This window comes from Octopus sinensis, linkage group LG18 (genome assembly GCF_006345805.1).
Source record: "Octopus sinensis linkage group LG18, ASM634580v1, whole genome shotgun sequence".
Taxonomy (NCBI): Eukaryota; Metazoa; Mollusca; class Cephalopoda; order Octopoda; family Octopodidae; genus Octopus; species Octopus sinensis.
In genome coordinates, this window is record NC_043014.1 from 11,655,639 (window position 1) to 11,665,654 (window position 10,016).

The window sequence follows — 10,016 nt, forward strand, 5'->3', positions numbered from 1 at the left end:
GAGTTGATCTCCATAGTCATTCGATTTAAAGAAAGCCTTTAAATTTTTATAATAAAATATTATTAGAAATTACTTTTAAAAAGAATTGTTAAAATATTTTGTGTACTTTAGAAGTATAACGAATGTTGGCGGAATTCTGGTTTCATCACCCCATATAACCTCTCATAACTTTTTTTTAGCTTTGGGAATTTACAGAAATTTTTGGCGAATGTGTGTTCTACACACGGGAATTCATACGATTAGAACAATTTAAAACAAACATTTTAACTCCTCCATCTCCATAAAAGTTTTATGTTTTTAGTCAGAGTTTAAAATACGGGTACTCCGAATTTTTTTTTTTTGCTTAAATCTCAGCAATGGACCACCCTTGGGTGCATAATCATTCTATTAAATGTGTTTACGGGAAGAGAAATATTAAGAAAAAGAAATACATGTCAGAGTGATAAAGAAACGAAGAAGATATCAGGTGGTCGTGAGATACGCTAAAAACAATAGCTAAATCGCCCTCAAATCACACACAATTTATTTTTTTAAATGCAATCTATAGGCGCAGGCGTGGCTGTGTAGTAAGAAACTTGCTTCCCAACCACATGGTTCCAGGTTCAGTCCCCCTGCCAGGCATCTTGGACAATCTTCTACTGTAGCGTCGGGCCGACGGAAATTGAAAGCCCGTCGTACACACACACACACACACACACACGTATATATCCATGTGTGTGTGTCTTTGTTTCTGTTTGTCCCCCATCACCACTTGACAACCGGTGCTGGTGTGTTTACGTTCCCGTAACATAACAGTTCGGCAAAAGAGGCCGATGAAATAAGTACTGGGCTTAAGGTATAAGTCCTCGGGTCGACTTGTTCGACTTAAAGCCCTTCAAGGCGGTGCTCCAGTATGGCCGCAGTCAAATGACTGAAACTCGTAAGAGAATAAAAGAACAAGAGAAGAGTACGAATTCCCGTATGTAGAACATAAATTCCCAAAATATTTCTGAAAATCCCCCCAAAATAATAATAAACAGTTACGAGAGGAGTGGCTTTGTCGTAAGTAGCTTGCTTACCAACCACATGCTTCCGGGTTCAGTCCCACTGCGTGGCACCTTGAGCAAGTGTCTTCCACTATAGCCTTGGGCCGACCAAAGCCTTGTGAGTGGATTTGGTAGACGGAAACTAAAAGAAGCTCGTCGTTATATGTATATATATAATAAAATATAAATATGATATATATAATATTATATATATATAGATATATATATAATATGTGTGTGTGTGTGTGGTGTGTATGTGTACGTGTGTGTATATGTTTGTGTATCTATGTTTGTCCCCTCCCCCTAATATCACTTGACAACCGATGCTGGTGTGTTTACGTCCCTGTGACTTAGCGGTTCGGCAAAAGACACCGATAGAATAAGTACTTGGCTTACAAAGAATAAGTTCTGGAGTCGATTTGCTCGACTAAAGGCGGTGCTCCAGCATGGTCGCAGTCAAATGACTGAAACAAGTAAAAGAGAGTAAACGAGAAAGAGTGTTATATGGGGTGCTTTAAAGCAGAATTCTTCTCCATTTTAATAAAAAATAAATGCGCCCTTTTAAAGCCTAGCCAGGTTCATGGGCCCAGTTTCCCGGTTTCAATGGCGTATGTGTTCCCCACCTGGACGGGATGCCAGTCCATCGCAGCGTTACTCATTTTTGCCAGCTGAGTGGACTGGAGCAACGTGAAATGAAGTGTTTTGCTCAAGAACACAACGCGTCGCCCGGTCCAGGAATCGAAACCACAATCTTACGATCATGGTGCTGACACCCTAACCACTAAACCACGCCCCTCCATTTTACTGTACATAAATTTTAACCCCAAAATCTTATGCGTACCCTCAAGGGTCCCGTGAACCCCGCCTGAGAACCACTGCTGTTGATAACAAATAAAGTTGTCAGTGAAGCTGCCAATTTATTTGTTATTGGGTTGATACGGTGGTTGCTGGAAGGAGGTGAAGATAGCAGGAATAATTCTTTCTAATTTTTGAACAAGGCAAGAAAATTTAGGGAGAGGGGCAAGTCGATCAGACGGACCCCGGTGCCTGGGTGGAACTATTTTATCAATCTCGGGGAGATTGGGGTATCGGGAGGGAGATGTTTGTTTGTATGTGTGTGTCTGTGTATACATGTTTGTTTGTGTGTGTGTGTATATTTATATATGTATTATTATATATATATATATTATATTATATATATATAATTATATATATATATATATATATATATATATATATATATATATATCTACACATCAGTATATGTATACATACATATACACACACACACACACACATATATGATACATGTATATATACATACATCTATACAGATAAACATACGTATATACATACATACATACACACACACACACAAAGACATACCTATTCAATTGTAAACATATTTATATATAGATAGATAGATAAATACATATATGTATATATCTATCTACACACGCACACACATATGCATACATACATACATGTATATATATCTATATATATGTTAACGCATGGATATCCCCCATGTATATAAATGTGTGTATGTGTGTTTGTGTGTGTGTGTGTGTGTATGTGTACGTTGTACATGTTTCTCTCTATATAGGTGTATTATTTGTATATATATATATATATATATATATATGTGTGTGTGTGTGTATGTATGTATGTGTTTGTATACATTTACAAACACACACACACACACACCCATACACACACACTTTTCAGAAACAGACATAAAAATTAGAGAGTGGGAAAGGTCCTTTCATGAATTGAGAGTTACTGATAAACGTTGCAAGCGACGAAGATTAAAAAAAAAATATATATATATACACATATATAAATTTATAAAAGGGTGAATGAGTAGCACAAACAATAAGTACAAAATAAACGCAAAAAAAAAATCAAAGTGAACAAATAAATATACAATAATAAATAAATAAATAAATAAATGATTACAAGAGCTTACTGCAGGGGTGGGAGGGATAGCAGTCACGTGAGAAAGTAGAAGGAAGAGAAATGCACAGAAGCTAAGAAGAATAGAGAGAGGGTGGCAAGGGAGAGAATAAAAAAAGACAAGGAAAGCAACAAGGAAAAACCAGATGGTTGTTCAGTTAACGATAGTGTTAGTTAAAGCAGAACAACGTGTAGCTAATACGGACAGTTATAAGCACACACACAGTAGGGGTGAAGTCGATTAGAAAGAGCATAAGAGATAGTGAAATTGGATAGATACAGAGTTGAATGTATCTAGGAGATATCCCTTGCCATATGGTGGTTCACCTATCGCGGTTCACCTATCGCGGTTCACCTATCGCGGTTTATCATTTAAGCTTGCGTCGATTTCTCCGTGGTGTTGTTTCGCGTTTATATAAAATAGAAATATAGAATAATATAATAATATAATATAATATAATACACAATAAATATATATATATATAGGCGCAGGAGTGGCTGTGTGGTAGTAGCTTGCTAACCAACCACATGTTCCGGGTTCAGTCCCACTGCGTGCATCTTGGGCAAGTGTCTTCTGCTATAGCCCCGGGCCGACCAATGCCTTGTGAGTGGATTTGGTAGACGGAAACTGAAAGAGCCTGTCGTATATATGTATATATATATATGTGTGTGGTGTGTGTTTTGTCCCCCTAGCATTGCTTGACAACCGATGCTGTGTGTTTACGGTCCCGTCACTTAGCGGTTCGGCAAAGAGACCGATAGAATAAGTACTGGGCTTACAAAGAAATAAGTCCCGGGTCGATTTGCTCGACTAAGGCGGTGCTCCAGCATGGCCGCAGTCAAATGACTGAAACAAGTAAAACAGTAAAAGAGTATATATATATATATATATATATATATATATAATATTATATATATATAATAGATATATATGTATAATGTATGTATGTATGTATGTATGTATGTATGTATGTATGTATGTATGTATACAATTGCAGCGTGGAAGGTGTTTATAAGCCATTTAAGAACACACAAAACCCTTAGATTCACTTCAACATTTAAATTTAATTTGTCAAATATTTTCGTCGCTTTGAAGTGAATCTAACGGTTTTTGTGTGTTTTCTTAAATGGCTTATAAACACCTCCACGCTGAATTGTTTTCGTTCCAGCACACGATCTCTGATCAGGTCACGTGCTATGCATTACATCTCCGTAATATTTAATATATATATTATATATATATATATATATATATATATATATATATATAATATATTTCATCGTCTTTTTCAAGCCTAGCCAGGCTCATGGGCCGGGTTTCCCGGTTTCTATGGCGTATGCCCCCCCCCCCCTGGACGAGATGCCAGTCCATCGCAGCGTTACTCAAGAAACAGGAAGAAAGAGTGAGAGAAAGTTGGGGCGAAAAGTACAACAGGGGACGTCACCACCCTCTGTCAGAGCCTCGTGGAGCTTTTAGGTGTTTTCGCTCAATAAACACACACAACGCCCGGTCTTGGAATCGAAACCGCGATCCTCCGACCGCGAGTCCGCTGCCCTAACCACTGGGCCATTGCGCCTCCACTGTGGACAAGCATGGATGGCAATATGGAGAGAAAATCAGGATAGGGACTGTGGTTGAACTGCAGGGGTACTAAACGCGTTTCATTTGAGGTTGCTGAGTGAACGTCAGACTCTTCTTCAGAGCAGCATATAGGCCTGGGGGAAATGGGATTGTGAAAAGACATAATCAGACAATCAAGGTTATGGCCGAAAGGAGCCGAGTCTTCCCCTTTGAAGCAGTTTTCTGGAACATGTTGACCAGGACAGGACAAAATAAAGAGTCGGTCCCCAAAGAACAGTGTTCAGACATGAATGGAAATACTTGAGCACAGTAATGCCGAGTTTCGAGGAAGAGGGACCATCCGCATCTGTTCAGATCTGGGACGAGGTTTGGGTGAAGCCACCCGGTGCGTAGTGCACGATTAAATGGAGTGTTGAGGGTGGGAGAAGGGTTACGGAAGTGAACTTTCGAAACAATGTGTCAGTTGACGGAAACCCGCATCACATTCTCGACGTCCGTAGGGTCGTCAGCTCCTCAGACGTCGAAGGACAAGGAGGAGGTGATGCCAACACCACCACCAAAAAGGAGTAGCATATACTTAGTTGGACGGAGGACTACGAAATGGAATGAGTGTATCGGTATGTCCAAATGTGTTTGGCGAGCGGAAGGGAGCAACCAAACGAAAGGAGAAGGAAACGAAAGGAGAAGAAAGGTCTGGTGAGAAAGGGGTAAACAGAAGAGACCTTATAAAGGCGGCGAGCTGGCAGAAACGTTAGCACGCCGGGCGAAATGCGTAGCCGTAATTCGTCTGCCGTTACGTTCTGAGTTCAAATTCCGCCGAGGTCGACTTGCCTTTCATCCTTTCGGTGTCGATAAACTAAGTACCAGTTTCGCACTGGGGTCGATAATATAATCGACTTAATCCGTTTGTCTGTCCTTGTTTGTCACCTCTGTGTTTAGCCCCTTGTGGATAGTAAAGAAATAGGTATTTCGTCTGCCGTTACGTTCTGAGTTCAAATTTCGCCGAGGTCGACTTTGCCTTTCTTCCTTTCGGGGTCGATTAAATAAGTACCAGTTACGCACTGGGATCGATATAATCGACTTAATCCGTTTGTCTGTCCTTGTTTGTCTCCTGTATGTTTAGCCCCTTGTGGGCAATACAGAAATAAGAAGAGACCTTATTTAGCCTGAAGGGCTACGACGGACATGCGCAATTGGAGTCTCTGGGTACTCAACTCCTGGCTACTAGTTGGTGTAGTGAGAGTAAGTTCAAGTGGGGAATTGAGGGGTTCACTTCGAAGTCATTTCTAGAGGTTAAGGTTAGAGAAATTTTATCCTTTACACTACAAAAAAAAAAGTTAACTTAGGCGCAGGAGTGGCTGTGTGGTAAGTAGCTTGCTTACTAACCACATGGTTCCGGGTTCAGTCCCACTGCGTGGCACTTTGGGCAAGTGTCTTCTACTATAGCCTCGGGCCGACCAATGCCTTGTGAGTGGATTTGCCAGACGAAACTGAAAGAAGCCTGTCGTATATATATATATAATAGTATTATATATATATCTATATCATATATATATATATGTTGTGTGTGTGTGTGTGTGTGTGTGTGGTGTTGTGTTTGTGTGTTTGTGAGTCTGTGTTTGTCCCCCTAGCATTGCTTGACAACCGATGCTGGTGTGTTTATGTCCCCGTCACTTAGCGGTTCGGCAAAAGACACCGATAGAATAAGTACTGGGCTTACAAAGAATAAGTCCCGGGGTCGATTTGCTCGACTAAAGGCGGTGTTCCGGCATGGCCGCAGTCAAATGACTGAAACAAGTTAAAGAGAGTAAAGAGTTCGTAATTTCGTTTTTATAAGGCACAAAAAGAAAATGACTCTCCCCAGACACAACAGAATAAACTTAGTAACGTTTAATCTTAACGGAAGAACACCCACAAAGTTTGCACCAATCTTCGAAAGTTTATTCGCAAAGTGATACGAAATATTTTAATATTTTTTAGATACAAACCTAAAGCAAGCAAAATTTATGTGCCGCCTTTCTTTTATATTTCATTTCCTTTTACTTATCTCTCTTCATTATCTTATCTCATTTGGTTGATAATTAAGCAAGAATAATTAAGCAAATTAATTATCTTAACAATTCAACTTTCATCCGAAATAGCTTTTGGTTTGTTTTTTCTACAAAAAGAAAAACATTCCTTTATAATCTGATGGACGCCTACGAAGGTGAAATTTTGAAAAACCAATTATTCAAGAAAATTATTCAATATATTTGAACTTAATGGATGGAAATCAATCGAAGGCATTCCACACGATAATATGATTGCAGGAGCACTAGAGAGATATGGCTTCGATAGATCAATAGCTTCGATAGATCAATGGCTTCGATAGATCATTGGCACAATTACAAAGAAAATAAAGAACGAAAATGTTCGTTCTTATGTCTTTGAGAAGCCATACATACATACATACATACATACATACATACGCATACGTACATACATACATCATACATACACACATAATACATACATCATACATACATCATACATACACACATACATACATACATACATCATACATACATACATACATATATACATACATCATACATACATACATACATACGTACATACATACATACATCATACATACATACATACGTACATACATACATACATACATACATACGTACATACATACATACATGCATACATACATCATACATACATACGTACATACGGACATACATACATACATACATACATACGTACGTACATACATACATACATACATCATACATACATCATACATACGTACATACATACATCATACATACATACATACATACATACATCATACATACGTACATACGTACATACACACACACATACATACATACATCATACATACGTACATACGTACATACATACATACGTACGTACATACATACATACATACATCATACATACATACGTACATACATACATACATCATACATACATACATACATACGTACATACGTACTTACATACATACGTACGTACATACATACATACATACATACGTACATACATACATACATACATGCATACATACATCATACATACATACGTACATACGGACATACATACATACATACATACGTACGTACATACATACATACATACGTCATACATACATCATACATACGTACATACATACATCATACATACATACATACATCATACATCATACATACATACATACATACATCATACATACATACGTACATACGTACATGCATACATACATACATACATACATCATACATACATACATACATACGTACATACATACATGCATACATACATACATCATACATACATACATCATACATACATACATACATACATACATACATACATACATCATACATACGTACATGCATACATCATACATACATACATACATACATACGTACTACATACATACATACATACATACATATATCATACATACATACGTACATACGTACATACACACACACATACATACATACATCATACATACGTACATACGTACATACATACATACGTACGTACATACATACATACATACATACATACATACATACATACATACATACATACATACGTACATACATACATACATACATACATACATAAATCTATTGGATTATTCGAAGCAGCGTGAATAATGAAGGAAAGTATTGTATACAGTGCTCAGGTGCACTGGAAAAAAAGGCCACCAGGTGTACTGTTGGCGGATTCCAGGAAGCATGGAAGTTTTGAAGGATGTAGTGTCTCGACAGCTAACAACTGATGCGATAGTTTATTCCACGCTTCAGCAATTCTGAGCGTGAAAAAATGGGTGCTGTATCGTTTTTTTAAAAATTTTATAAGCATGTCTGCGAGTGTTTGTCATATGGAATTCAAAAATACCCCCAAGGATGTCGTTGGAAAGATGGTGGATAATCTTGTGGGTTCATACCAAGTCAGTTGCCAGACGTCTGAGCTTCAATGTATCCATGCCCAGGGAAGCAAAACGTTCAGTGTATGGTAGATGTCTGACGGTGAGTATTCGTTTGGTCGCACGCTTCTGACCCAGGAGATTTATATGCTGAGCAAGATAGAGGTTCCAGACTGGTGATGCAAATTCCAAGTGTGGACGTACCATTGAATAGATAGCTGGAGAGCGGCTGACAAAGGTCTTACTGGGTGATGCTAGCACCCTCTCAGCCTTCCAGACAATCTTAGAGATGTGGTATGTCCGAGCCAAGCGCGAATAAAGAAACCTGCAACGAATTTATCCCAAGATACGTAAAACACTAAAACGGAAAAAACTAATGCCGTACCTGAAGATGATGCAAATAAAGAACGTATGACCTTAAGCGGCCCCAAAGTAATGGTGGAGGCAAGAGAACTGGCCAGGGAGAAGTTGGGGCTGCTATAAAACGAAACGGCCAAGCTGGGGCATAACCTTGAAGAGTTTTGGCCAGACACCTCACACCCAAATTGACTCCAGGACTTATTATTGTCAGTCTGACATTTATTCTATCGATTTCCTTTACCGAATCAATAAGTCACGGGGACAACACCGGTTGCCAAGCGGTGGGTGGGGGACAAACACACACGCGCGCGCGCGCGACGGGCTTCTTTCAGTTTCCGCCTAGCAAATTCTCTCACAAAGCTTTGGTCGATCTAGAGCTATAGTAAGGACATTTACATGAGGCACTGTGCAGCAGGACTGAACCTGAAATCATTAAGCCGCAAAGAGAGCTGCTTAACCACACAACCAAGTACACTTTATATCAGCAATCGCTGCCGGTCTGCACGGCTCCTTGCATGCCTTGGGCGAAATACACGAGGGGGTACTAAAAAGTCTCTGGCTTTCGGTAAAAGAAAATACGGGACGATCGTCAGTTAATTTATGATTTTATTCAACATATTGTCCTCTCAGATCCACTCACTTATTGCAGCGGCCCTTCAGTTTTTCAAAGCCCTATGAGAAAACTCGGAAGGTTGAGCCTCCAACCAGGCCTTTCGCAATACTCTCAAAGCCAGGAACTTTTCAGCACCCCATCATACTACCTCTATACCTAAAGACATTCAGCATCCCATCCGACGATACGAGACAATTTTCCGTTGTATCTTTTTTCCTTATTTTATCTGTCTCCCTTAATACATCCCACCGCCTCCACATATCGAACCTCTGCGACGATTTCATCTCAATCGAAGGAGAGGGGCTTTCTCCGTCCGGGTTGCGGATCCGTGGAATAAGCTGCAGGACGAGATAGTGAAGATGTCGACGACCGCTCGGTTCAAAGTCTCTCTTGATCAGAAATGGCCTGAACTCTTTGCATGAACACCCTCCCTGTACTTAACTCCATGTCCCCCTACATGCCCTTGCTTTTTGCTTTTTGAGCCAAAAAGTTAACTATTACACACACACGCACACACACATAGAAACT

At 39.4% G+C, this 10,016-nt stretch overlaps 1 protein-coding gene across 2 annotated transcripts in view; it reads right to left on the bottom strand.

Annotated features, from left to right (window-relative positions):
- The window catches only part of LOC115221427 (protocadherin-11 X-linked), a 65,101-nt gene that overhangs the window by 33,945 nt on the left and 21,140 nt on the right, over positions 1-10,016 (bottom strand). The gene's annotated exons all lie outside the window — the stretch shown is intronic.